The sequence below is a fragment of the Carcharodon carcharias genome, chromosome 1 (assembly GCF_017639515.1).
Source record: "Carcharodon carcharias isolate sCarCar2 chromosome 1, sCarCar2.pri, whole genome shotgun sequence".
Taxonomy (NCBI): domain Eukaryota; kingdom Metazoa; phylum Chordata; class Chondrichthyes; order Lamniformes; family Lamnidae; genus Carcharodon; species Carcharodon carcharias.
The window spans coordinates 247653635-247681447 of NC_054467.1; the positions used below are offsets into that span (position 1 = coordinate 247653635).

General features: G+C 45.3%; 1 pseudogene; it reads left to right on the forward strand.

The window, feature by feature from the left end:
• The first annotated feature begins 334 nt into the window (after window positions 1–334).
• The window catches only part of LOC121275910, a 97383-nt pseudogene continuing 69904 nt past the window's right edge, over window positions 335–27813 (forward strand).

Here is a 27813-nt window from a genome sequence, read left to right on the forward strand (position 1 = left end):
GGGGTCATCATAGCCCAGGGTGGGGTCCTGCTCAACACCCAGGCTGTGCTACTGCCCAAGAAAACCAGCCATCCCAGCAAGGTTGATGCATGAAGCGGCAACATCAGAAAAAGATCTAGAGAATTAAATTAACAAAAATAGGGAGAAAGTAAGTGGCGGCCCCTCAAAGGGAAACTGCAAAAGAAAAATACATCACAAATTTTAATTTCCAATTTTTCAATTTTAAGTTTTCAATTTTTCAATTTCAAGTTTTCAATTTTACAGGCAAGCAATTGCATATGATCCAAAGTATATCAAAGACTTTCTAATGAGATAGCCCAAGATTCAACTACAGATGGAAGGTTACAGCAAGGAGCTACGAGAGATTGTGGATGGCATTGACAAGCGTCACAAAGATGCCACAATTGCGAATATCACAGGGTCTTCTGCAGGTGTTGTAGGAGGAATTCTCAGCATTGCTGGATTAATTGCTTCTCCTTTCACATTTGGTGCCTCATTGGTCCTCACAGCCATGGGAATTGGTGTGGGTGCAGCTGGTGGTGCCACTAACATTGGAGCCACTGTCACTGATAATGTTATACAAAAGGTTAAACAGAAAAGTGAGAGAGATCATAGAACAATATGAAAAAGACATCAAAATCATGTCAAACAGTTTTAAATCAGGTCCACCATATAATTGAATAATTGATTGAAGGCAGGGTGAAAAATATACCAAAATGCTTACTGATTGGTGGAACTCAGACATTCAGCAAATCCTTGAATACTATTGCTGTAGTGACTTCAGCAGCGACCAGACATGCTTTAAAAGCATTCAAAGCTGTTTCAGGAATTCTGTCAGGGCTCCTCATGTTTTGGGATATCTATGCTTTAGTGAAGGATGCACAGGAACTTCACAAAGGAAGTAAGACTGAAGTTGCTCAAAAGATACATGAAGCAGCTGGACATATAGAGGAAGAAATACAACATTATGAAAAGGTTTATGAAGAACTGGTGCAAAATTTCAATTGTGAGTGATGGCGGAGAGTTGAGGCAGAACCTTGTGCCCTCACTGGAGGCAGGTTTGGAGGCAGGAAGGGCGCGTGGCGTACACAGATGCCTTCCCGCCTGTAGGCACGAGATCCGATACCTCAACACGTTTGCGTTCATGGAATTTAATCTTTCAATATTCAGAACAATTCTCCCCAAAATATTAGAAACATCTCTTATTCCTTGTAAGATAAGTTTACTTTAAACTTTACAAATTCAGTTTTGAATACTGATGAGTGAATGGTCAAATGGAAAGTCAAACCCATTTCCATAAACTAAGGCTCATTCAGATCTCTAACTCGCGCAAAGGCCCACTCAACATTTACCGTTGTGTCCGCTGTATTAGCTCTGTATTCGGAAAAGTCTCATACATACATATGAACATACGAACTAAGAGCAGGAGTAGGCATTTCAGCCCTTCAAGCCTACTCTGCCATTCAATAAGGTCTTGGCTGATCTAACTGCACCCTCCTGCCTATACCCGATAACCTTTCACCCCCTTCTTTATCAAGAATCTATCTAGCTCTGCCTTGAAAACATTCAAAGACTCTACTTTCACTGCCTTTTGAGGAAGGGAGTTACAATGACTCACTATCCTCTGAGAGAAAAAATTTATTCTCATCTCTGTCTTAAATGGGTGGCCCCTTATTTTAAGCAGTGACCCCTGGTTCTAGATCCTTCCACATCCTCTCCACATCCACCCTACTAAGACCCCTCAGGATCTTTATTGTTTCAATCAAGTCATCTCTCACTCGTCTGAACTCCAGTGGATGCAAGCCAAGCCTGTCCAACCTTTCCCCATAAGATACCTGTCCATTCCTGGTGTTAGTTTAGTAACTGCTTCTAATACATCTACATCCTTCCTTAAATAAGAAGACTAGTAGTGTACAACAGTGTTCCACATGTAGTCTCAAATTTAAAATGCTTGTGTCCCAACGCCTTTACCCCTTGATCTTCCCTATCTCGAATGTGATGAGACATCCTGGTTCTGCCGGACAGTCCTGGTTTCTCATTAACTCTCCCGGTGTCCGGACACTTTCCTAAAAATGGTTCAAATGTCCCAGTTTTCACCTTTCACCTTTTTGTCCTGGGGGTTAGGGGTAGGGGGTAATGGTGGAGAAATCTGTGTGAAATTTTGTTCTTCTTTCTGTAAATGCCCATCACATCACATTGCATGTAGTGGACCTGTTGCTCCCCTGCCCCCTGACTGCCACCTTGAGGCCTCCAAGGGACAGATGCAGCCAACCGTGCTTCCCGATTCTAGCCGTCGGGAAGCTCGACACTCCTTCAAACTTCCCTGAACTTAGTGCAAAAGTTTATCTCACAGTTGGGAAACTGATCTCCCTCCCGTTCAATTAAGATCCCCCACCTTCCTGGCTTCTCACTCCTGGGAGCAGCACAAGATCCTGTATTATAAGAAGAAATTTGATAATTATACATAAAAGCGGTATGAATATTTTCTGCATTATTGTCTTACTGTGTGTGCTCAGTTCTGATATAACTCATACACATGGGCCTCAGGGCTGTGCGATTTTAAGAAGCTTAGCAAGTAAGATTTATTCAATCATTTTAAGTCTATATTAAGTTTTTTTTAAACTTTAAAATGATTTCTCCTGGAACTTCGGTTCTCAAAAGCCTTTGTCTAATAGTTTTCTTTGCCCTCCTCAGCTGCTTCCGTGGGTTTTCCAGTGGGAGTTATCCGTAGCAGGATATTGCCGGAGAAAGAGGAAGAGGCTCACCAAAGCGATGCCATGTGGGTCAGGCTGCTCCATGTGCTTTTCTTACCCATTAGCACATCTGTACTCTCATCAGCAGAGAGAAGTAAACATTCCTCAATCTGATAGAGTATTAGAACGTGCAGAGCCTTCAGCTCTGAAGATAAATTATAACTGCAGACCCAAAGAGATGGCTGCTTCCACCCCTCAGGGAGCCACTATGCTTCATCTCACTTTGTGTATTGCTATCCACACTCCATTTGGGGCTGAGGAGATGCTAACACAATGTGTGGAGTTGGCTATGATAGTGGCCATATTTTTGGCAGGTAGAGGAGCTTGGGTCTGTATTGCCACACAGTAACTGAAGTTAGAATAGCGAGTTAGAAAATAGAGATTTAGTATAGTTGCTCTGACTAATCACTAATTATTCATCAAAATTAGAACACAATTAACAATAAAAATATGCCTGTAAAATTTTGGCTGAATGATTATTTTTCTTCTGTAATTTTCTAATGTGTGTTTAATTTCTTTTTGTTGCTGGGGTGTGTGACTGTTTATTGCCCATCCCTAGTTGCCCTTGTGAAGGTGGTGGTGAGCAGCATTCTAGAACCATTGCAGTCCATGTGGTGTAGGTACACCCACAATGCTGTTAGGGAGGGAGTTCCAGGATTTTGACCCAGCGACAGTGAAGGAGCAGCGATTATATTTCCAAGTCAGGGTGGTGAGTGACTTGGGGGGAACTTCCAGGTGGTGGTGTTCCCATCTATCTGCTGCCCTTGTCTTTCTAGGTGATAGAGGTTGTGGGTTTAGAAGGTGCTGTCCAAGGAGGCTTGGTGAGTTGCTGCAGTGCATCTTGTAGATGGTTCACGCTGCTGCCACTGTGTGTCAGTGGTGGAGGGAGTGAATGTTTGTGGGTGGGTGCCAATGAAGCGAGCTGCTTGGTCCTGGGCGTTGTCAAGCTTCTTGAGTGTTGTTGGAACTGATCTCATCCAGGCAAGTGGACAGTACTATATCACATTCCTGACTTGTGCCTTGTAGATGGTGGACAGACTTTGGGGAGTCAGGAGGTGACATGGCAGGATTCCTAGCCTCTGACCTGCTCTTATAGCCACGGTATTTATATGGCTTGTCCAGTTCAGTTTCTGGTCAATGGTAACTCCCAGGATGTTGACAGTGAAGGATTCAGCGATGGTAATGTCATTGAATGTCAAGGAGCAATGGTTAGATTCTCTCTCGTTGGAGAATGTCATTGCCTGACACTTGTCAGCCCAAGCCTGGATATGGTCCAACCTGGATTTGCTGCATTTGGATATGGACTGCCTCAGTATCTGAGGAGTTGTGAATGGAATATTGTGCAACCATCAGTGAACATCCCCACTTCTGACCTTATGAGGGAAGGAAGGTCATTGATGAAGTAGCTGAAGATGGTTGGGCTGAGGACACTATCCTGAGGAACTCCTGCAATAGTGTTCCGGAACTGAGATGACTGACGTCCAATAAGCATAACCACCTTCCTTTGTGCTTGGTATGACTCCAACCATCAGAGAGCTTTCTCCCTGATTCCCATTGACTCCAGTTTTGCTATGGCTCTTTGATGCAGACAACTGAGGCCTTGATGTCAAGGGTAGTAACTCTCACCCTGCTTCGGGAGTTCAGCTTTTATGTCCATGTTTGAACCAAGGCTGTAATGAGGTCAGGAGTTGAGTGGCCCTGACAGAACCTAAACTGAGTGTCAGTGAGAAGCTTATCGCTAAGCAAGTTCTACTTGATAGCACTGTTGATGACCCCTTCCATTATTGTGATCAAGGGTAGATTGACGGGGCTGTAATTGGTCGGCTGGATTTGTCTTGCTTTTTGTGTACGAGACATCTTTGTGCAACTTCCCACTTTCTTGTAGCTGTACCGGAACAGCTTGGCTAGGGGCGTGGCAAGTTCTGGAGCATAAGTCTTCAGTACTATTACCAGAATATTGCCAGGGCCCATAGACTTTGCTGTATCCAGTGCCTTCACTGTTTCTTCATGTCATGCAGATTGAATTGAATTGACTGAAGATTGGCATCTGTGATGCTGGGGACCTTCGGAGGAGGCCAAGATGGATCATCTACTTGGCACTTCTGGTGCTGTCTTGCTATAACAGAGATCTAGCTCAAAGAAGGGCAGGACTGGATGTCAACTATTCCTGGATACACGTTGTTTAGGACAGAAAGGAAAGGAAGAAAAAGGGTTGGAGTGGCAGTATTGGTTAAAGATGCATTACAGAATTGGAGAGAGAGGATGTTCCGGAGGGGTCAAGGACAGAATCTCTCTGGCTAGAGGTAAGGAATGGGAAAGGTGCAATAACATTGAATGGTGTAGTATATAGACCGCCAACTAGTGGAAGGGACATGGAGAAACAAATTTGTAAGAAATTACAGAAAGGTGCAAGAATTATAGAGTCATCATAATGGGGGACTTCACTTGGCTGAATATAGACTGGAATAGGAATAGTACAAAAAAACAAGAGGGACAAGTGTTCCTGGAATATGTTCAAGATAATTTTCCACAGCAGTTATGTTTCCAGTCCAATGAGAGGACATGCACTTTTGGATCTGGTTCTGGGGAATGCGCTGGCACAAATGGATCAAATATCAGTGGGAGAGCCTCTAGGGGCAGTGACCATTATATAATAAGGTTAATCTTGGATAAGGACAGGGAACAATCCAGGGCAGGGATAACTAATTGGGGGAAAGCCAACTTCGATGGGATGAGAATGCACCTGAGTCAAGTGAGTTGGAATCAAATGTTGGCGGAGAAGACAGTGGCTGAACAATGGGCCACCTTCAATGGAAAGGTGTTGTAGGCATTGTCAAGGTATATTCCCTTGAAGGGGAAAGGAAGGACAAATAAATCCAGAGTGGTCTGGATGACAAGACGGATAACGGTGAAGACGTAAAGGAAGAAGTGCACGTACGACAGGAGTCAGGTAGGGAATACAATGGAGAATCAGGCTGAATATAGGAGGGCCAGAGGGGAAGTGAAGAAACTAATAAGAAAAGCAAGGACAGAGCATAAAACGAGGTTGGCAGGGAACATAGAAGGGAATCCCAAAAGGGAATCTTCTATAAGCATTTAATAATAAAAGGGTGGTAAAAGAAAGAGTAGGGCCAGTTAAGGATAAAAAAGGGGACTGTGTATGTGGAAGCAGGAGAAACAGAGGAGGTGTTGAATGATTACTTTGCATCCGCCTTTACAAGGGAAGAACTTGGCCAAGTTGAGAGAGGAGGTAACTGGTACACTAGAAGAACTTACAATCGAGAGGCAGGAGGTGTTGGAAAGGCTACCTTTACTTAAAATAGACAAGGTACCAGGACATGATGAAATGCATCCAGAGTGGAAATTACAGAGGCACTAACGATAATCTTCCAGTCTTCCTTAGACACGGGGAAGGTACCAGAGGACTGGAGAACTGTGAAAGTTATACCCTTGTTCAAAAAGGGGTGCAAGGATAAACCTGGCAACGATAGACCAGTCAGTTTGACCTCAGTAGTATGGTAACTTCTGGAAACTACAGTACGGGATAAAAATGATTCCCGGGATGACGAACTGTAGCTATGAGGATAGATTGGAGAGGTTGGGGCTGTTTTCCAGTGAGAAAAGATGGCTGAGAGGAGACTTGATTGAGGTATTCAAGATCCTGAGGGTAAGGACAGGATAAATAGTGAGAAACTGATCCAGCTCAAGTGAACATCAAGAACGAGAGGGAACAGATTCAAAATAATTGGCAAAAGGAGTAAATGTGATGTGAGGAAACTTCTTTTCACCCTGAGGGTGGTTGGAATCTGAAACAAACTTCCTGAAAGGGTGGTGGAGGCATGTTCGATTGAGTTATTCAAAAGGGAATTAGATTGCTACCTGAAAAGAGAGAATGTGCAAGGTTACAGGGGATAATGCAGGGGAGTGGGACTAGGTGGAAATACTCTTTCGGAGAGCCAGCACAGACTTGGTGGGCCGAATGGCCTCCTTCTGCACTGTAAAGATACTGTGTTACTGTGATGCATGAGAACATTTAGATCCCTTTGCAACTCGTAGTTCTGCAGTCGTTCTCCATTTAAGTAATACTCTGCTTTTTTTATTCTTTCTGTCAGTGAACAGAGATAGAGATAGCTTAAGTAAGTTATACTTGTGTTTGTGGGTGTAAGGAATGAGTTTTAGCTTTAAAGTTTAAGTTCGATCTGTATTTATGTGTGTGTTAAGAAAGGTCAAATGGAGTTTTAGTTTCACTTTAAAGGCTGCTTGCACTTCTAATGAGATGTTTCAACCCCTATAAAGTGAAAGTAAATACACAAGATTAGGAAGAACAGTGCTGTTGCTTAGCGACAGGCGGGGCCAGATAGGCAGGTTCCTCCCACAGGCACACACACCGAAAAAGGACAGCTGTTTCTGTTTGAGTCCAGTTGGTTTGAAGGCAGCTGTGAAGCAGAATCAGCCTAAAAGGGGGAGAGATAGCAAGTTCCAAGCTAAGAAAAACCCCAAAAGTCCAGGGGAGTGGAAGAAGAGAAAGCCTAAAGAAGCCCTTCTATTTAAAGGAAGGACAGGAACCTGGGAAAAGGCCCTGTTAAGTGAAGTTGAGAGTGTAGGGTAGGGAAAAAGGCTCTAAGCTTCAGAGGTAAAGTGAGAACAGCTTGCAGGAAGCAAGAAGATTCAAACAGACAGTTGAAGGTCTATAATTCTTTGCTATGGGCATTTGAAGCAGTGGTGTACTGTTAAGGCTGAGTTGGTGAGAGACAGTGCATGGAAGACAGCTTGAGTGCATGTGGTGGTGAAGCTGGAACTCAGTGAGAATGGTTGGCTCACAGTGTGACCAGCGCCTGGGGGGAGGTGAGAGATCCTTAGCATCTGTTTGAGATGGCATCTGTCACTTGGTTTCAGAGAGTGGTGTGCCTGACCACAGGTCACCTATTGGTTTACATGGACTGTATACTTTGTGTGAACATTAGAGTATAAGATAACTTTTGTAACTTGTGTTATCCTTACAAACCTGTAAAGGTATAGTTGTGGGTGAAGGAGTATTGTAATATAGTTCACCTTTTCTTGTTGAATAAATGTTTTATTCTTTTGTTAAAAGTTCATCAGCTGATTCCTGTGACTCTGTTCAGTAGCCAATCTCCACATATCTAAATAAACAAAAATAAAAGTTAGGGTCTATCAAGCTGAGCTCCACTCTGGGATCAGACTTGTCCAGGGGTAACCTCAGCTTGGATCATTACATTCACATTTTCCCACATGATACTCCACCTGCCAGATTTTTGTTCGCTCAGTCAACTTATCTATATTTATCTGCAAACTCCTTATGTCCTCTTCACAACATACTTTCCTACCTATCTTTGAGTCATCCGCTCATCTAAGTCATTGATGTAAATTTTAAAATCTGAGGCTGCAGCACAGACCCCTGCGGGATTCCACTCGTCACATCCTGCCAGTCAGAAAAAGACCCATGTTTCATACTCGGTTTTCTGCCACCCAGCCAATCCTTTATCCAGGCTAATATGTTACCCCTGCACCATGCGCTTTTATTGTTCGCAATAGCCTTTGATGTGGCCCCTGATCAATTGCCTTCCGGAAATCCAAGTACAGCACAGCTACAGGCTCCCCTTGTCAAGAAGATATAATTCTGTCTATAATGTTATTGGAAATTATTTTAAAATAAGAGTTTAGTGGTGTCTGTGGGCGGCATTTTCCAAGCCTGCTATGTCTTGGTGCTCCCCGGACATCCACAGCAGAGCCGACTGCGACGCCTTGTCTGTGATGACTTTGGCTGCCAACCTCTGGAGGGCCGAGACTTGGAGGGCCCCGGCCTGCTTTCGGGGTCCTGCTGTGTGGCAGTGGCACCCTCCTTGGCCTGTGGAGCTGGAGCTGTGGAGGTCACTGGAAGATGGGAATCGGATGGGCTGGTCAGCGCCAGAGTCACCCGGGTGGATGGCCCTGGAGTGTGCTCCTGCTGATCCTCCTCCCTATGGGCAATCGAGGGCCCCTGGCTGACTCTGTGAGTGGAAGGGGAAGCAGGAGTGAGATTGAGCTGCCCAGTATCCCTCTCACATACACACTGTTGGAGGCCAACTATGGCATCAGCGATGGAGTTAAGCTCATGCAGCACAGCAGGAGTGACATCCTGGACCAAAGTCGCTATGGCAGCCTCCATCCTGCCAGTGTTGACCTCTGTGCATTGCAATGCCAGCGCTATCACCTCAGCCTGAAGCTGGAAGGACTCCTCCATCATTCCTTGAAATCTGAGGAATGCAGTGGACATCCCTTCCTGATGTTCCTGAGCTTGCTGTTGCAGCTCCAGCAATTGTGACACGACCAAGTCCAGGGGCTCGTCATCTGACTTGGACTCAGCAACATTCTGACCTCCAGCAGTCCTCCGAGTGCCGGGGACCTGGGAAGTCCCTGCCTCCACCTGCTGTGGATCAGAAAGTGCGATGTGTTCACCAGATTCTGATCCTGAGGCTACTCTAAAGCTAGGTCCCACCAAAGTGTGTGTCCCTGCGCTGGTGGAAGGTGTGGGTGAACGCTGTGATGGGACTTCAGGGAGGGTGCCTTCAGATTCCTCTTCAGAGGTTTCTTCAGAGCTTGATTGGAGGCCCTGGGTCATGGACACTGTTGGCTGTTTGGCAGATGTGCCTGCGAAAGCAAGGGGAGATAATTAGTGCATGGCAGTGGCCTGTGAAACAGGACACATCACTCACAGCATGGTTGTCTGATGGGTGTTGCACTGCTGCATCCTCACTTGGTAGAGCAGCGCTGACCTCACCGTCAGTACAGGACCGGTCCCAGTCATCGCCGGCCAGCTGGATGGCTCTCTTTTCGAATCATGCCAGAACTTTGAACTCCGGCATCCCTCCACTTGCCTGCGACCTTTCCCTCTTGTTGTAAGCCATTTTGTCCTGCATTGATAGAGCTGGGGAGAGTCTATTAGGATGCCTGCTGGGCCAGATGAAAAGTATGCCTGGCATGTGTGGGTGGTGAGTAGTGCCATGGACGGGATAAGGACAATGAAGGTGTGTGTGTGTGAGAGAGTGAATGGTGATGTCCATGCACTGGCAGTGAGTGAGGGCCCTGTGGGTGTGTGATGGGTTTGTGAGTGGGTCAGCTGGGAGTGATGAAAAGAGTGACTTACCCTGGCGGAAGGGAGGAGATCATTCATCCCTTTGCAGCACTGGGTGGCTGTCCTCTTCTGCAGGGCGTTTGCACTGACCACTGCTGCCACCGCTTCCCAAGGCGGGTTGCTGCCCATCCTGCAGGCAGAGCGATGGTCGAGCATACCCCATCGGGCTCCACAGCATCCAGCAGTACTCGAGGAACCCGTCGCTGAAGCAGGGGTAGGTGGGGGGTGGGGGGGGGGGTGGGGGCTGCAGTTCTCTTTTCCCTTGCTGACCATGTTTCCCAGCCAGCGGCGATGATGAGCTGGTGGCCATGAGCGCTTTGCTGCCGGGAGCCTTTTAAAGATGGCGGCCGGCGTGATGCAACAGCGGGGTGACAGTGGGCAAATGAGAGCCCGCTCGCCATGGAAACGGTGTTTATCACGGGAGGGAATAAATGATGAGGCAGGCTCGGGATGATATGGTGTGAAAACCCATTTTCATCGGCAGGTAGGACTCCATTTTACCCGCTTGCTAACGCACTTGGTGCAGTTCTGGGAAAATTCCACCGCGTGTGTGCGTGTGTGTGTGTGTGTGTGTGTCTTAATTGGATTAGAGCCAGCTGGTTGAGAGGCTTTGATGTATAGAAGAGAACAGGTTTGAAATGTTAATTAAGTAAACATGGAGGCAATTTCCATTTTTTGTTTAAACAAACTAGTGTGGCTTGCATTCAAAGAGAGGGAGTGAAATATATTACCTCCCCCACCCCACCAGCAGTCGCCTCCGAGGCTGGCAAGCATTTGCTCCCAGACATCCCCCCCACCCGCCAGCACGCCCCCCCACCCCACTCCCCCTCCCCACCCCCACCTCCTCTGCAGTTGCCTGCGGGGCCAAGCATCAGTTGTACCCCCCCAACCCCTGGCATCCCTGAGGCCTGTAAACAACAGGGGGTGAGCTGTGGAGAACGCTGCTGCTCGCTCAGCTCAGTTCCCCCAAAGTGAAGGCCGCCAAGCGTACATCGCCTGCGTGATGTTGTCAAACACGTCGTTGTGCTTTCCCGCCGACGTGGGCGGACGATAGAGTGGGGTTCCATGAGCCTGGTGGGATGGCTTTTTAATGCTGTGCTGATGTATTACAATTGTCTCCTCGCCGACCGAAGGCAGGAAATGCGCCCCGCCGTTGGCGGGCTAAGTGGACAATCGCGACCTGCCTTCACACCGTCACGAAACGGGTCTGGCCAAATTTTTTTCATGCGCGCCACCTATCGCACCCACTGCCAGCAAGCTCGGAAAACTCCGCACGTTACACCTAACCAGGAGAAGCTCAGAAACAGCGGCTTCCACTTTCTTCCTGTCTGGTGGGGGTGGGGGGGGGGAATGCGGGAGTGGGCGCGGGTGCGTGGCCTTCCGATCGGCGCCCCCCAGTCGGGGACGCGGCGCCATTTTAGGTGGGTGGGCCAATTAAGACCCATCCAGCGTGACGTCCGCCAGAAAGCGCTATGTGCTCCCTGTGCGAACTGGGGGGTCGGGGGGGGCGGGGGGGCGGGTGGTTGGGGTGGTGGGATTCCCTCAGTCAGGAGTGCAAAGCAGTGCCTCAGAGCTCGGCTCCGATTGAAAACTTTAAATAAAGGTGATTAAAAAATTTCCCTGCCATGTCCACTCATGTGACACCGTCACATGAGTTGGGACCATGTCCATAACTTTTATTGAAACATTTCACAAAAATTTAAGTACCCTCATGAAACTTCATCCCGCCCAGGGATGAGGCTTCATGTTTTTTCAGAAGCCTGCCAGGGCTTGGGAAATGACGTGGTAAATGCGGGCTCACTCTTAGGTTTTAAGAATAAATTGGATCGATACGTGGATGGGAGAGGTCTGGAGGGTTATGGATGGGTGCAGGTCAATGGCATTAGCGGAATAATATTTTGGCACAGACTAGAAGGGCCGAATGGCCTGTTTTCTGTGCTGTAGTGTCCTATGGTTCTATGGCTCCCGGCCTGCCCTTAAGGTTGGACGGCCAGGTCCATTAATCATCTTAGTGCTGTGCGCCCGCCGAACTGAAAATCTAACTGACTGGGGGGGGTGACGTTGGGACACATACCCGACTTATCCCCGTCTTATTTCACGCATCGGCGAGTGGACCCCACCCCCCCCGCTCGCCAACCGGAAGATGCTGCCCAGCGAGTTTGTTTATTTTTCCCAAGGATTACGAATAAAGTGGGTATCATGAAAGCGTCTTAATATTAGAAGAGATAAAGTTCAAAGGACATAGTGACACAATGAAAATTTGTATTCAAAGAGGAAAATATGTGTAAAGGAAGAGAAGGCTGTTGGTAAAGCGAAGGGGGATTCTAAGATCTAAAGCAAAAACAGAAACAGAAATACCTGGAAATTTTGGTATTGGTATTTCTGTTTCTGTTTTTGTTTTGGATTTCCAGCATCCGCAGTTTTTTGTTTTTGTCTAAGATCTAAAGCCTCCAGCCTCAAGCCACTGTCTGCAAGGACTCAGAGCTGAAGGAAACTCAGTTTAAATCTGTGTGTTTTACTGTTACCTTAATGGAGGTGTAACTAGGAGTCAGCTTAATTCGGGGATTTTGAGAAGTTATTATAGTAGTAATTTGTAGACATATGTATGTGTTTACAATCTTTTAATTAATAAATGTTTAATTTAGTTTTATAAAAACCTCCTGAGACTCGGTGGTCTTATTATAACTGAATTCAAAGCCTGCATCTCGAAACATACAAATTTCAAAAATGGGTTATGACAATTGTTTCAAGTTTCCCACTGGGATTTGAACAGCTCAGAATTTACCATCGGCTAAGTCATAATAACCTCTATCCAGCGCATATGTTATTCCTTCAAAGAACTCTAATAATTTGATTGAACATGATTTCCCTTTTATGAAACCATGCTGACCCTTCCCAGTTAACATTGAGCTTTTCTAAGAACCCAGCTAAAACCTCCTTAATTATCAATTCTAATGCCTTCTCCACCACAGACGTCAAGCTAACTGGCTTAAAATTTCCTGTTTTCTGCCTCCCTCCCTTCTTGAATGGAAGGGTTATATTTGCTACTTTCCAGTCTGATGGAACCTTTTCAGAAACTAGGTAATCCAATGGATCTACTATCTCATTAGCCACCCCTTTTAAGACACTAGGATGTAGTCCATCAGGAACTGAAGATTTGTCAGCCCCCGGCTCCATCAGTTTGCTCAGAACCGCTACCCTAGCGATTGTAATTTCACCAAGTTCTTCTCTCCCCTGCACCTCCCTGTTTACAGCTACTACTGGAATGTTTTTTTGTATCCTCTATAGTGAAGACAGAAGCAAAATATTTATTCATTTCATCCACCATTTCCTTATTATCTACTATTAGTTTCACACTCTCACTCTCTAGAGAAACAACATTCAATTTATTTACTCTTTTCCTTTTTAGATACCTGTAGAAGCTCTTGCTATCCATTTTTACACTTCTAGCTAGCTTCCTTTCACACTCTAATTTCTTTCTCCTGATTAACCTCTCTGCTGTTCTTTATATTCTGACCAATCATCTGACCTGCCACTCATCTTTGAATAGTTTTGGACCTTGTCCTTAAGTTTGATGCTTTTCCTAAACTCTTTAGTTAACCATGGATGATCTCTCCTCCCTTTAGAATTTTCCGTTATTCTGAGTATTCCAAAATATCCCCTCAAATGTCTGCCACTGCTTTTCTATTGATCTATCCTCTAGCCTACTGTCCCAGTTCACTTCAGCTATTTCAGCTTCCATGCCCACATAGTTGCCCTATTTAAGTTTAAAATGCTAATCTTAGACCCACTCTTCTCCCTTTCAAACTGGATGTAAAATTCAATTGTGGTCGCTGCTACCAAGGGGCGCCTTCACTCTGAGGTCATTAATCAATCCTGTCACATTATACAATACCGAGCCTAATATAACCTGCTCTCTGGCTGGTTCCAGAACGTGCTGCTCTAAAAAACTATCTAGAAAGCTATGAAGTCCTCATCCAGGCTATTACTGCCAATATGATTTTTTCCAGTTTATATGTAGATTAAAGTCATCTATTGCCTTTGTCCCTTTATCCCTTTATCACAAGCACCAAATATTTCTTAAAAGCAAAATACTGCTGATTCTGGAAATCTGAAACAAAAACAAAAATTGCTGGAAAAACTCAGCAGATCTGACAGTATCTGTGGAGAGAAAGACAGAGTTAACGTTTCGAGTCTGTAAGACTCTTCTTCAGAACTAAGAACCAAAAGAACCAATATTTCTTCTTGTATACTTTGTCCTACATTGTGGTTACTGTTAGGGGGCCGGTGGACCACTCCCACTAATGACTTCTTTCCCCATCTCCACCCAAACTGATTCCACATTCTGATCTCCTGAATCAAGGTTATCTGTAACTATTGCACAAATGCTATCCTTGATTAACAGTGCTACCCCTCCACCTTTACCTAGCTTCTTATTCTTCATCATACACCCCTCAATATTCAGGACCCAACCCTTGTCATCTTGTAGCCAGGTCTCCGGAATAGCTATCCGATCATATTTATTTACTTTAATGTGTGCTATCAATTAGTTTACTTTGTTTTGAATGCTGCATGCATTCAAATACAGAGCCTTTATTCTTTTTGTTATCTTTGCAACATCTAGTCTTGATTCTTCATGAATTCTCTCTGTCCCTTCCTGCCTGTCTCTGACCCTCATTTCCCATGTTACTATATTCCTCCTTTGCCTTGTTTCTACTCTTTGATTACATCTTTCCACATTTGATCCATTGCCCCAACTATTTCACTTAAAATCCTCTCTACTTCCGTAGTTATTCGGTGCACAAGAACACTGGTCCTAGCGTGGTTCAGGTGTAGACCGTTCCAATAGTACAGCCCCCACTTTCCCCAGTGCTGGTGTCAGTGAGTGCACCATAAACCAGGCAAAAGCAAAACACAGCGGATGCTGGAAATCTGAAACAAAAACAGAAAATGCTGGAAAACTCAGCATCTGTGGAGAGAGAAACAGAGTTAATGTTTCAAGTCTGTATGACCCTTTTTCAGCTCTGAAGCAGGTTGGTAGATGAGGCCTCATATTGCTTATTTGACATTACTCCATATATATTTTTTTATTCTTTCATGGGATGTGAGCATCGCTGACAAAACCAACATTTGTTGCACATCCCGAAATTACCCTTCAGAAAGTGGTGATGAGCCGCCTTTGTGAACTGCTGCTATCAATCTCATGTATGTACGTCTGCTGCACTGTTTGGAAATGAGTTCCAGGAGTTTGCTCCATTGACAGAAACTGAACAACAATATAACTAGTCAGAATGGTAACTGACTTGGAGGTAAAATTGCAGGTGGTAGTACTTCCATGAGTCTGCTGCCCTTGTTCTGTTGGAGGTTGAGGCCGTAGGTTTGGAATGCGCTGTCAAAGGAGCCTTGGTGAGTTGCTGCAGTGCATCTTGTAGATGGTACACACTGCTCCCACTGTGCGATGCTGCTGGAGGGAATGAATCTCTAAAGTGGTGGATAAGGAACCAACCAAGTGGGCTGCCTTATCTTAAATGGTGTCAGTTATCTTTTGTGTTATGGGAGATGTGCTTTTCCAGGCAAGTGAAGAGTATTCCATCACACTCCTGACCTGTGCCTTGTAGACAGTGGTCAGGTTTTGGGGAGTCAAGAGGTGAGCTACTCACCTCAGAATTCCCAGACTCCGACCTGCTCTTGCAGCCACAGTATTTATATTGCTGGTCCAGTTCAGTTTCTGGTCAATAATAATCCTCAGGATGTTGGTAGTGGAGAATTCAGCAACGGTAATGTTTTTAATTCAGTTAATGGCCGTGAGCATTGCTGGCTGGGCCAGCATTTATTGCCCATCCCTAGTTGCCCTTGAGAAGGAGCTGGTGAGCTGCCTTCTTGAACCACTGCAGTCCTTGTGGTATAGGTACACCCACAGTGCTGTTAGGGAGGGAGTTCCAGGATTTTGACCTAACAACAGCGAAGGAGCTGCACTTATCCAGGCAAGTGGGGACTATTCCATCACACACATGACTTGGACCTTGTAGATGGTGGACAGGCTTTGGGGAGTCAGGAGGTGAGTCACTCACTGCAGGATTCCCAGCCTCTGACCTGCTCTTGTAGCCATAGTATTCATATGGCTATCATGTTTGGACCAAGGCATATGGTTCAGTCTCTGGTCAATGGTAACCCCCAGGATGTTGATAGTGGGGGATTCAGCGATGCTAATGCTATTGAATGTCAAGGGGCAATAGATACATTCTCTCTTGTTGGAGATGGTCATTGCCTGGCGCTTGTGTGGCATGAATGTTACTTGCCACTTGTCAGCCCAAGCCTGGATATTGTCCAGGTCTTGCTGCATTTGGACATGAACTGCTTTAGTTTCTAAGGAGTCACGAATGGTGCTGAACATTGTGCAATCATCAGCGAACTTCCACACATCTGACATTATGATGGAAGGAGCTCATTGACGAAGTAGCTGAAGATGGTTGGGCTGAGGACACTACCCTGAGGAACTCCGGTAGCGATTTCCCAGGATGGAGACGACTGACCTCCAACAACCACAACCATTTTCATTTGTGCTAGATATGACTCCAACCAGCGGAGAGTTTCCCCCCGATTCCCATTGACTCTAGCTTTGTTAGGCCTCATTGAAGTCACACACAGTCAAATGGTGTCAAGGGCAGTCACTCTCACTTCACCTCGGGAGTTCAGCTCTTTTACCCATGTTTGGACCAAGGCTGATCTGAGGTCAGGCATTAATTGGCCCAAACTGAGCACCAGTGGGCAGCTTGTTGTTGAGTAAGTGCCTTAAATAACGGCATTGCCGACAGCACCTTCCATCACTTTGCTGATAATCGAGAGTGGACTGATAGAGTGGTAATTGGCCAGATTGGATTTGTGCTGCTTTATGTGGAGAGGACATACCTGGGCAATTTTCTGCATTGTTACATGGGAAAAGCTTGGCTAGTGGTGCGGCTAGTTCTGGAGCACAAGTCTTCAGTATCATTGTTAGACTGTTGTCAGGGTCTATGGCCTATGCAGTACCCATTGTCTTCAGCCATTTCTTGATATCATATGGATTGAATTTAATTGGCTGAAGACTGGTATCTATGATGCTGGGGAGCTCAGGGCAAGGCCGAGCTGGATCATCCGCTCAGCACTTCTGGCTGAAAATTGTTGCAAAAGCTTCAGCCTTATCTCTTGCACTGATGTGCTGGGCTCCCCCATCATTGAGGATGGGGATATTTGTGGAGCCTCGTCCTCCAGATAGTTGTCTAAGTGACTTCCGCCATTCACAACTGGGTATGGCAGGGCTGCAGAGCTTGGATCCAATCTGTTGTCGGATCGCTTGGTTCTGTCTGTTGCATGCTGCTTCCACTGTTTGGCACACAGGTAGTCCTGTGTTATAGCTCCACCAGATTGACACCACATTTATGGGTATGCCTGGTGCTGCACATGGGATGTGAACATCACTGGCTGGGCCAGCTTTTATTGCCCATCCCGAACTGCCCTTGAGAAGATGGTGGTGAGCAGCCATCTTGAACCACTGCAGTCCATGTGGTGAAGGTTCACCCACAGGGTGAGTGGCTTACTGGACCATTTCAGAGGGCATTTAAGAGTCAACTACATTGTTTCAGAGAGGAGCCATACAAACTGAACATTTTAACTCTCTCCACAGATGCTGCCAAACCTGCTGAGTTTTTTTTCCAGCATTTTCTGCTTTTATTTCAGATTTCCAGCACCTGCAGTGTTTTGTCTTTAGTCTCTCCACTGGCCTGGATGAATGCAGTTCCAACATCGCTTCAGAAGCTTGACACCATCCAGGACAAAATTGCCCACTTAATTGGTACCCCATCCACCATCTTTAACATTCACTCCCTCCATCACTGAAGCAGAGTGACTCCAGTGTGTACCGTCTACAAGATGCGCTGCAACAACTCAGCAAGGCTCCTTTGACAGCACCATCCAAACCCACAACCGCTATCACCTGGAAGGAAAAGAGGAGCAGCTGTATGGGGGACATCACCACCTGGAAGTTCCCTTTCAAACCACTCACCATCCTGACTTGAAAATATATCACCGTTACTTCACTGTCGCTGGGTCAAAATCCTGGAACCCCCCCACCTAAACAGCACTGTGGGTGTACCCACACCACATGGACTGCAGTGGTTCAAAAAGGCAGCTCACCACCACCTTCTCAAGGGCAATTTGGGATGGGTGATAAATGTTGGCCCAGCCAGTGAAGCCGACATCCCATGAATGAACAAAACAAAAATCTATACACACATTTTCAAGGTGGCGGGCAAATTGATTGGGTTAAAAATCAGTTTGGATCCTTGGCTTTTCAGAATCATAGAATGGTTACAGCACAGACGGAGAAGAACAAAATGTAATTTTATTGAAACATATAAGATCCTGAGGGGGCTTGACAGCCTAGACACTGAGAGGATATTTCCCCCGTGGGGAATCCAGAGCTAGATGCACAAAATGAATTGTTTCCTATTTACGACTGAGATGAGCAGGAATTTCTTCTTTCAGAGGGTCATTAGTCTTTGGAATTGCCTTTCCAGAGAGCAGTGGAAGCTGCATCACTGAATATATTCAAGGCTGAGTTGGGCAGATACTTGATGAATTAGGGAATCGAGTGTTAATGCGTGATTCAGACAATCAGTCTGCCTGGAGGTTACAAAACAGGGACCCTTTATTCCACTGACATCAAACTTTCTAAACATTAATGGAAAAGCTTAGCTCTGAGAAACAAGCTATTTACAATGGCCATTCGCAGCTGACACTCCAGATCTACCAGGATAATGTCTACAGCTTAACTCCTGATCTTTAATCAGTGGGGTAGCAGAGTTCTGTTGGGGGTGCTCTTATTGCTAATGTCCCATGACCACATGAACCAGATTAGATAACATTTTAAGGAGTGGAGGTTTTTGGTATGTGGAATGCTTAAGAAGCTGGTATTGCACTCCTTAGAGCAGAGAAGGTGAAGGGAAGGGTTTTCAAAATTATGAAGAGGTTTAATAGAATAAATAGGGCTGAATTGTTTCCAATATGGCAGCAAGGTCAGTAACCAGGAGACACATATTTATCATAACTGACAAAAGAAACAGGCCTGCTGCCCTATGCAGCAAATTGTTTTGCACTTCCTGAAAGGGCAGTGGAAGCAGATTCAATCGTAACTTTCAAAAGGGAATTGGATAAATACTTGGAGAGGGAACATTTACAGGGCTAAGGTGGAGGAGCAAGGAGACTAATTGAGCTGGCACTGACTCGGTGGCCTCCTTTTCTGTTCTGTAAGATTTTATGAAAGTGGGGATTGCGGCCTTCCATTACAGGCACATCCCTGCTTTAGCAGTTGGGAAACAAACCAGAAATTGTGCAGATCACCCAGGCGGGCTGCCCAGTTCTTCAGGTGATTGGGATGGCAGCTTGCCCTTCAAATGTTAATGATGCCCTGGAGACAAAGTAATTAGCAAGGCCACGGGGGCTTGCTATACACTTGGACCCCAGCCCAATGGATCACTGCTCAGAGCTAAAATCAAACCTCCCATTAAAATCAAACCTACTCATGAATAATAGCTACTTGGGCAATGTACTGCAGAGCATGTGAAAGCCCTGGGACTTTACTATCACAGGGGGTTAGCACCGATCAGAATGGAGTGAAAATTCTAAAAACAGAAAGATGCTGGATGCATGCCAGTTTGGAGGCAGGGAACTCATTATTTGTGTATGAAAGCCTGATTTATAAAAGAGTATCACAGCTAAAGTACATTTATGAAGAGTCACCTCCACATGGACCCTTCCGCATCCATAACTTTTAATAATTAATAACAACTATAGTCACTCAGACAAAAAAACACTCAAGGTTGTTTCTCTGCTGACCATGCATCGACAAATACATGTACTGAGGATGCAGTCGATTATCCTGTAGAATATAGGCTAGAATTCATTTAAGCAATAGGGAAAAACCAAGCCCTTTAATTATGCCCTGTCCTAATATTAACCTGCTGAGGATTTCCATGCAGTGGTTCAATACTGCAGAGTGGTAGGAAATTAGATCAGGTACATTCGAAGAATAAGCTTTGAATTCTGAAGTTAAAGACAGAAAGCGTAAGGAATACATAGGGCCAGTATAATCAGATGAAGAGATTGAAATGTGCCGATGAACCCGATAGCCTGTTCTGGTTGGGTTGAGGGCGATGGCTTCCTTGAGGGTCCTGGGGCTGGCATTTCTGCTCCTTCTGACCCACGGGAGAGCTGACAGGGCCATTTGCCTTGGGAAGCCTGTAGTTTTTTGCCTCAGTTCACCTGGTGGAATCCACAGAGGCTGGATCTCTCCCTCAGTCTCTGTTGAATGTAAATTGTGCCAATGTTGATGCCTTCAGCCCGTGACGTTGAGTTGGTAATGAAGCCCCTGCTTACCTCTTGTCAGAGTCTCACCCATGGCCTGACTTCTGCATTTTAAAATTTCTGCGGTGGGAATGGGGTTGGCTTGCCGATATCTAATATCTTAAGCCTGTCCTGCCTCACAGGCTGTGATGCGGGGAATGATATGTGGTTAAAATCAAGGGCACGAAAGAGAAAGAGAGACCCTGGCCTTTTTTGTCCTGTTGATTTACTTTAATACTCCAAGGATTAACCACAGATTAATGCCAGCTTTGAACTAAGTAGTGTGTATTAATGTCCTCCACGCTATACCTGAACTTCTCTAGCCCGGATTTTGTAAAGGAAATTTCATTTCTTTTTCTAATGTTACTGTGGGATATGAAGCAAGCTTGTGGGAGCTGTGTGTGCATGTGTGTATGTGTGTGTGTGTGTGTATGTGTGTGTGTGTGTGTGTGTGTATGTGTATGTGTGTGTGTGTGTTTGTGTGTGTGTATGTGTGTGTGTGTGTGTGTGTGTATGTGTGTGTGTGTGTATGTATGTGTGTGTGTTTGTTTGTGTATGTGTGTGTGTGTGTGTGTATATGTATGTGTGTGTGTTTGTTTGTGTATGTGTGTGTGTGTGTGCTTGTTTGTGTGTGTGTGTTTGTGTGTGTGTGGCTAATTTAATTAAACTGAAAACAGTCAGACTGCAAGGTTTAAATCACCAAAGAGATTAAGTGTCAAAGCAGGAAGTTTGAAATGGAAATAGATGAGTTAACATTTGCATTTTTAGATAGGTTGAGAGGTTGTTTGAATTTTGAAGGGGAATTGGGAGGTGAGAAGGGAAATGTTTGAATCTTGCAGGAGTTCATAGGTAAACAAGTAGTGGGGAATATAATGTTTTATGACCCAAAAACAAAGACCAGATGGAAACATGAAATATCTTATATTTGGAAGAGTTTGAGTTTCAAAGAAAGTTTAAAACAATGGATTTAAAGACAAAAGAGGAGAAACGAGAAATATATTTAAGGAAAGGTTGAATGCTGTATGAGAGAGCGGCCATGTGAGAACTTGAAAGGTGGGCTATGTGAAGACAGACTTGTGTAAAAGTAACTCTAGAACGTAAGGTTTTGCAAAAAGCCCTGGCATTCCATTGTCGAGTGAGAGGGAGAGAGAAGCTGTGAAATACCTTCTTTACAGCAACAGCTGGTGCCATGTGGTAATATTATTGGATGTTTTAGAGATTAAGAATCTATTTGGATTGTTGCTTGGATAAAGGTGTTTATTTGGGAGTATAGCTAAGTAGAAATCCTTAGGGAAATGCTGTAAGGCTAAATTTAACTGTGTAATTGTAATCTTGTGTGTTTAAGTTTTCTTATATTTTGTTGATAAATATTTTAATTTAATCTTTAAAATCTCCAAAGGTGATAGTGAAATCTTTACTTCTGACTTCAGTGCACATACCATCTTGTGATAAAAATACAAATTGCAAATCACTGTGATAGCTTGGCCAAGTTTCCCTTTGGGATTTGGTCAGCCCAGCAATTACCACCTGCCATATCATAACAATTTTAACACAGCTTGACTGACATGAGTAGTTTGCACATGTTGTTAAAATGATGGTTGGGGAGTTCGCAGTGTCACCATCCTCCACAGGAACCCACATGACGTAGTGATGATCAATGGGTAGCCCTGAGCCTGTGAGCAATGACTGGCAGCAATTTGCATGGGGTCAGAAGAGGCCTTGGGAACTGTGTTTTATCCTATCTTATTCAGGTTCCTCATGGCCCGGAAGGATCAGGTATATTTCTCATGCCCCAGTGAAGAGGTTTGGGCACTTTCTTTCCTGCATTTTCTCTTCTCTGTTCTCTGGCTACTACCGACTTGATCCACACCCCTCCCCCTATCCTCACTTACTTTGTCTGGAAGGGAGTTCCAGATTCCTCACTCTCACCCATTTGCTCTCCCTCGCCAGGGGCTCCAGAACTCCAGGAGCACGGGTAAACACTAGCAGGCCTTGAAAGGAAGGAGGAGGAGGCCTGAAGCCACTGGGGGCACCTCGCTGAGCACTGCTGGCATCAACAATGGTTCCTCCACCTCTTTGATGGTGACAGCAATGCTTTGTGAAACCACATGAACAGAGGTGGCTCCTGCTGGTACTTTGAAACAGACTTTCCCACAGCAAACCCCGCCATGGGACAGTGAATATAGTGCTGCCCAATACCAGCTGCACATTCAGCGTGTTCTTTATTCTTTCATGGGATGTGGGCGTTGCTGGTAAGGCCAGCATTTGTTGCTCATCCCTAAACTGCCCTTGAACTTGCTAGGCCATTTTGAGTATTCACCACAAATAAGCTGGCTGAGTGGAATACGTCCGCTGTTACCCTCCCTGCCTGCCCCATAATAACCTGTAGTTCTAATGAAGACAGACTTGTGTAAAAGTAACTCTAGAACGTAAGGTTTTGCAAAAAAGCCTTGACATTCCATTGTCGAGTGAGAGGGAGAGAGAAGCTGTGAAATACCTTCCTTACAGCAACAGCTGGTGCCATGTGGTAATATTACTGGATGTTTTATAGATTAAGAATCTATTTGGATTGTTGCTTGGATAAAGGTGTTTATTTGGGAGTATAGCTAAGTAGAAATCCTTAGGGAAATGTTGTAAGGCTATATTTAACTGTGTAATTGTAATCTTGTGTGTTTAAGTTTTCTTATATTTTGTTAATAAATGTTTTAATTTAATCTTTAAAATCTCCATGCTGAATCATGTCAAAAATTGTTGGCAGGCGCAACTGTCAAATTCTCTGCACATCCTCAAAACGCCTGCATAAAATATTGGTAATCCAGCGGCATTCCTTTATGGTAACGCTGCCAGATCCTACAATTTTCTGTCCCTTCACCTCACCTTCACTTCAGGCTGTTTGATACTCAGGGTTTCAGCCGGTGCTTCCTAATCAAATCAAAATCCCTGGGGTCAATTAAGTGCCGTGCTGGTGCTTTTACCAAGCGGAGCAAGAAGTGCAGTGTGCTGAAGTGCTGGCCTTAGTGCCTCCGATCAGTTCTTGAGGAATGTCCAGAGACAGAGGTGGAAAATGGTCTGTAGTTTCTGCTGACTGAGGCTTTAAGGAGCAATCTTTGCCTGCTCTTTCAAACCCTTTTAATAAGTTGCCCTCTTCATGTGTTGTAGCATTGTTTGGACTCTCTTATTAAACAGAAGCAAGACCCTTTTCTCGATGCCGTAAGCCAAATGAGCTCAAAACCAGGAAAATAGTTTGGACTTATGGTCGCAGCAGTAGGCAGAACTTCTGCTCCACTACAAAAATAATCCAGCTTCAGACCAGGTTTAAGACCTCAAACTGGGAAACTGAGGCAGAAACATTAGCAGGCCCCATTAAGTACAGCAGAGCCTGAGGAGAACCCATAATTAGCAAGAAACAAAACAGCCCCTAACCCCCACCCCACACTCTGTTAAAATTCGAGCCCCTACATCAGTTTTACTCAGTCCAGTAAATGGCTTGTCTCCTGACAATTCCTCGGTGTCTCTGAGGTCCTCCTGTTTGATATCTTTCACGCACCTTTCTCTCCTCTGACTCCAGCAGTAACTTGATACTCTATCCTTCATACTGAATATATAGTAAGATTTGATGGATAAGCTTTTGCAGCTACCCAGCAGCCAGTCCACCCGACCTCTCAATAGCTGCAGCAGCTTAAAGGGCTACGGCCGTGCAGAACGCCCTACTTAAGCATTAAGTAAGCTCCCAGAGCCAGATCGAAACTCAGGTGAGGTGTTTTTGATGAATGTTTAATTAGCCCAACATCAGACAAACATGCATTATCATTTTTTATAAATGCTAGTAAGAACAATAGGGCTGGTGCCAGAAAACTTACCCTTCTGAAAGCTAACTCTGAACTTGATAGAAATACACAGTTGAACAGACAGCATTGGACATAGCAAAGACAGTTTAATGTGTTGTGTGGTAAGTTACATCAGACATGAGCAGATCCACCTCAAAATCTGCTGACTGGTCTTATTTTCTGTTTTTAATGTAGAATAGCAACTACTCAGTTGTAGAACGTCATGTTGAGAGTGGCAACTATTAAGTGATATTAGAACATAAGTAACAGTAACAGGATTTGGAATAGCCCACAAAGGTCACTGAGTCTGTTGCGTCACTCAATGGGGCAGTTCATGGCCCCCAGCCAGAGTATTTGCAAGCAGTGGGCGGGGCACGGTGGGGGGGGGGGGGGTCGTGTAAAATACAACAGGTGGCTGGCCCACTGCCTTCCTACCTGTTCCCAAGCTGTCCCCCATAATACAATGGGGGTAAGGGTCAGCCAGGTCGCCTGCCCTTAGGCCTATTGGAGCCCTCAACTTGCCATTTAATAGCTACTTAAAGGCCTCATCCTGCCTTTGCCATCATAATATGGTGGGCAGGGGGAGGTGGAACGAAGGGAGCCAGCCCGCCCTTTCATGATGTCCCACTAAAAAATGGGAAAAGAGGGGGGGTTACCTCCTTTGGGATGGGGTACCCTGTGCCAAGTGCCTCTTAGTACCTCCACCCTCCTGGCTTTCAGAACCCTTCCCCCTCACCGCCTTCTCCCATAAGGTCCTCAGTCTCACTCAGGAAGCTTGACACCATCCAGGACAAAGCTGCCCGTTTGATTGGCGCTCCAACCATAAAGATTCACTCCCTCCACCACCGACGCACAGTGGCAGCAGTGTGTACCATCTACAAGATGCACTGCAGGAATTCACCAAGGCTCCTTAGACAGCACCTTCCAAAACCTTGACTGCTACTATCTAGAAGGACAAAGGAAGCATATAGTTGGGAACACCAACACCTGTAAGTTCCCCTCCAAGCCACTTGCCATCCTGACTTGGAAATATATTGCTGTTCTTTTACTGTCACTGGGTCAAAATCCTGAAATTCCTTCTATAATAGCACTGTGGATGTACTTACACCCGCCTGTATTGCAGTGGTTCAAGAAGACAGCTCACCACCACCTTCTCAAGGGCAATTAGGGATGAACAATAAAATTGGCCTAGCCAGTGAAGCCCACATCCCTTGAATGAATTTTTAAAAAATCCCTACCTGGCCAAAAACCCTGGACATACCTTAGTCTAGCACCAATGTTGTCTTCTTCCTTGGGACTCCATTGTAGCCCCAGCAGTGTCCATTACTTGCTTCTGGCACTGCTAGGACTACTTAGCTGCCAGCCAATCTGATTGGCCGGTAGCTCTCAAGGCTGGGACTTCCTTTCCCTGAGAGGCAGAAGTCCCACTCTCAGCTCACTAAGGCTGCTCCCAGTGTATTATGACTGCAATGCAGCCTTTTTTAAAGTTGTTCAGCTCAAGACCAACTTTACTACCGGCAGAAGAGGGTGGCAGTCTCCCCAATATTATTAAATTTGTAAAAATTCATTCATGGGAATTGGGTGCCCCGTGCAATGCCAGCATTTATTGCCCATTCTTAATTGCCCTTAGCTGAGTAGCTTGCTCGGCCATTCATTAAGAGTCTGTGGTCATGGAATCATATGTGAGGCAGCTCACCGCCACCTTCTCAAGGGCCGTTAGGGATGGGCAATAGATGCTGGCCTAGCCAGCAATGCTCACACCCCATGAACGATTAAAAAGATATAGGTCAGGCCAGCTAAGGATGGCAGATTTCCTCCCCTAAAGGACATTAGTGAACCAGATGAGTTTTTATGACAATGAATGGTAGGCTTGTGGCACCATTACTGAGACTAGTTTTCAGATCCAGGCTTAATTAATTAAGTAACTGCATTCAAATTCTCTAGTTACTGTGGTGCGATTTAAACTCATTTCTTTGGATCATTAGTTCAAGCCTCTGGGAGAATAGCTTAGTAACATAATTATGCTAACTTAGCTCATGTGTTCAGAGCTGAAATTCTACATGAAATCCATTTTCTCTCTGCACACATTGATTCCCTTGGTACCCATTAATCTATCAATCTCAGTCTTGAAATACGCAACTGAGCATCCGCAGCACTCAGGGATAGAAAATTCTAAACATATATGAAGCATTAATGTTGAATGTACGCCAAGCTTGTCAGCAGAAAGTAAATGCTTCATTAATTTTTAGTGTTCAGAGCCCGTTCAGGCCTATTGTTAATAGGCAAAGTATGGATAATTCTGTAAACAGCTTTGGAAAGTTGATTTAACTGGAGTTTCATTGAAAAAAATTAATGTGAACGCGTAGCATTGTGTCATAATTACAGGGGGACAATTGCATCAGGTCAAAAAAGGTGCATGTTACTTAGTGTTAGAGGAAATACAGTAAGAATTTATTGAAAGGGAATGAATTACTTAAAATCTCCAGGCAGCCAGTGCTATCAAACACATTAACAGTTAAAGGTTACCAGGTGAAGCTTGCACAGCCTTAGGGCCTGCAAACAACAGGAAGGCCTTGGGAGCCGGACTGGAGTCAGAGGATGACAACATCATAGATTAAGTGTGCTGTGCAACAGGTAAGGAAAGGACAGATGGTCCCAGCCTAGATAGAGGGAGAGTTCTCTGCCGGCATGAAAGAGGCTGTATGATGTAACCTATATGCAGACAAGATTGGAATTTGAACGTTGTTCTTGTACATGATCAGTAGTGTTTAAAATAAACTGTATGCTTGTAGTTTGGCAGAGTGCTATCTCAAGCAGCCTTGAGATGGTTCTCTCCTTTCAATTGCTCGAATAAACGATTGCGACCTGTAGCTGAGCCTCCTGTGGTCCGTTTGTCAAAGCTACCACAACAGTTTGGCATAGTTGGCAGGATACTCGGATCAGATCCTCAGGACGGCTCTGCACAGTGGGTGAGTATATTTTATTTACCACCCGTAGTTAGTGCAGCAAGCCTAGCCGAGAACGGTCCGGTCGAGTATCAAAAGAATTGGGAGGAGGACTCAGGACAGGTGGACAAGAGGTGCCGGGGTAGGAGGCAAGAGCCGCACTGGCAGGCTAGTGGTGCCAAAGCTGCACAGGGAGGTCAGACCACCACCCGAAGCAGGAGGCGGAGCTGAGCCGGAGGGTTACGGTTTGAAATATAACCATAACCGAAGCCGCGCAGGGAGGCCAGACCCCTAATTAAACCGTGAGTAACTAAGTTGTCAGAGCCGCATGAATTAATTGTGCAGAGACAAACAAAATAGAATGTTGTCAGGAAAACAGGAAACAGGAAAACAGGAAAGTGCTACGGAACTCGAATGGGGAACCCCGGACTCCATCATGAGATTCATAGCAGAACGATAGTAAAAATTAATCATGGAAATGCGGAAGGATGATTGGGACCCGAAAGGTCCTCTATCGAATTTTCTGTAACTTAATAAAATTAATTGATTGAAGTTACAAAAGCTGTTTGTGCTGAAGAGAGAGAGAGAGAGTGAGAGAGCAGTGGTGCCCTGGGGTGGGGTGGGGGGGCGGTGGTGGGGCGTGTGGGGGGGTGGCGGTGGTGTGCTAATGAGCAGAGACATGCAGGAGCAGAAGAAATGTGAGCTTCAGTTAGTTTGATTGTCCCTATAGGTGGAGCCTCCAAGATCCCTTTATTCCCCTCCGCTGCTACTTGAAA